Source organism: Myotis lucifugus, unplaced genomic scaffold, assembly GCF_000147115.1.
Source record: "Myotis lucifugus unplaced genomic scaffold, Myoluc2.0 scaffold_59, whole genome shotgun sequence".
NCBI classification, from domain to species: domain Eukaryota; kingdom Metazoa; phylum Chordata; class Mammalia; order Chiroptera; family Vespertilionidae; genus Myotis; species Myotis lucifugus.
The window spans coordinates 4,603,349-4,604,793 of record NW_005871107.1 but is presented as its reverse complement, the minus strand read 5'-3'; the positions used below and the strand labels follow the sequence as shown (position 1 = coordinate 4,604,793).

The window sequence follows — 1,445 nt, the reverse complement described above, 5'->3', positions numbered from 1 at the left end:
TCACACGGGTGGGGGGTGGGTGACCTTGCGGATGCCGGCTCCACATGAGGTCATGTGGAAAGGCTGAATTTGAAAATTCCTTTTAGATTGCTCATGCGTGCAACCCAACGAGTGTACGACTAACTGGGGAAAAATGCACCACGAGGGTGACACGCCATCGGGGTCCCTTTAGTTAGTGCAATAAAACCAGAGGTAGAAGGAAGGCAAACTGTAAGACTAGAGTCTATTCTACACTGAAACACTGGACTGTGGGGCGAACGGGTGAGCCGGGCTTTGACTGGAACAAGGCAAGTGGCCACCCCGGTAGCATGTCGGTGGGGCTGGTGGCCACCCCGGTAGCATGTCGGTGGGGCTGGTGGCCACCCCGGTAGCATGTCGGTGGGGCTGGTGGCCACCCCGGTAGCATGTCGGTGGCGCTGGTGGCCACGGAGGCGCCTGCTCACCAGCCCCTAACGCGGTGCGCGGGGCTCTTCAGCTGGGAGGGGCGTCGAGGGCACAGGCGGGGAGGAGCCAGCCGGAGGGGCTGTGCGACCCGCAGAGGAAGCGGTTCCAGGGCCGGTCCCGGCCCAGACCTGCGAGAGGACAAAGGTGAGCACGGAGGGTGTCTTGCGGGGTGAAGGGAGACCCCAATCTTGAGGTCACCTCGTTGCAGCTCCGCCAGGAACGGCGGAGGGAAGGTCCCGAGCATCCCCGCCCACCGCCCCCGCGCCGCCCCATCCCCCAGCCGCCGCCGGGAGCCATTCCTACAAAAGGGGGCCGCGCCGGGGCTCGGGAGGTCCCAGGGACCGTCGGCAAACTCCCACGAACCTAGAATCCGGGCGCCGCGCGTCCCCGCCCCGCGCGCCCCTCGCGCGCGTCGTCACCGGCGTCGGGCGGAGCATGCGCGAGGCGACGTGTGCTCTTCAGTGGGGTGAGCGCACCTCGCCCACGGCCCCCGGACGGCGGGGGGAGGGCGGCGCCGGCGCGGGCGCGGGCGCGCTGGGAAAGGCTGTCGTGCGCTGGCTCCGCCCTGTTCCCCGAGGGTGGGGGCAGCGCCGTATATAGGTGCCGTAGTCCTGCCGGACGTTTCTTTTTTCGCAACGGGTTTCGCGCCAAAACACAGGTGAGTACCGGGCGTGCCCTCCGCCGGCCCGGGCCCTCCGAGAGCGGGCGGCGCCTCGCGGGCCTGTCCCCCGCCGCGCCCCGGCGCCTCTGTGCGCGGTTTCGGACCCGAATTTCGTGCGGGAGCGGGTGGGGGTTCGAAGCCTGCGCTTTCTCCGGAGCGCCCGCGGCTTCGTGCTGGGTGCGGCCTGGTTGCGCGGCGTGCCCACCGCGTGCGAGCCCCGCTGGCCTCCGGGCTGGCCCGCGCCTTAAAGCTCCGGTCTTTTTCAGTTTCAGGGAGGCACTTCCGTGCTCCTGCGGGGTGTTAGCCGCGGTAGCCGGGATCTCGGCGGGTTTTTTGGCGG

At 68.7% G+C, this 1,445-nt stretch overlaps 1 protein-coding gene across 1 annotated transcript in view; it reads left to right on the top strand.

The window, feature by feature from the left end:
• The first annotated feature begins 974 nt into the window (after positions 1-974).
• Positions 975-1,445, top strand: part of EEF1A1 (eukaryotic translation elongation factor 1 alpha 1) — a 3,886-nt gene continuing 3,415 nt past the window's right edge. The window contains exon 1 of the mRNA XM_006089332.3: positions 975-1,102. The gene's annotated coding sequence lies outside the window, so the exon portion shown is untranslated. The remainder of the gene's footprint in view (positions 1,103-1,445) is intronic.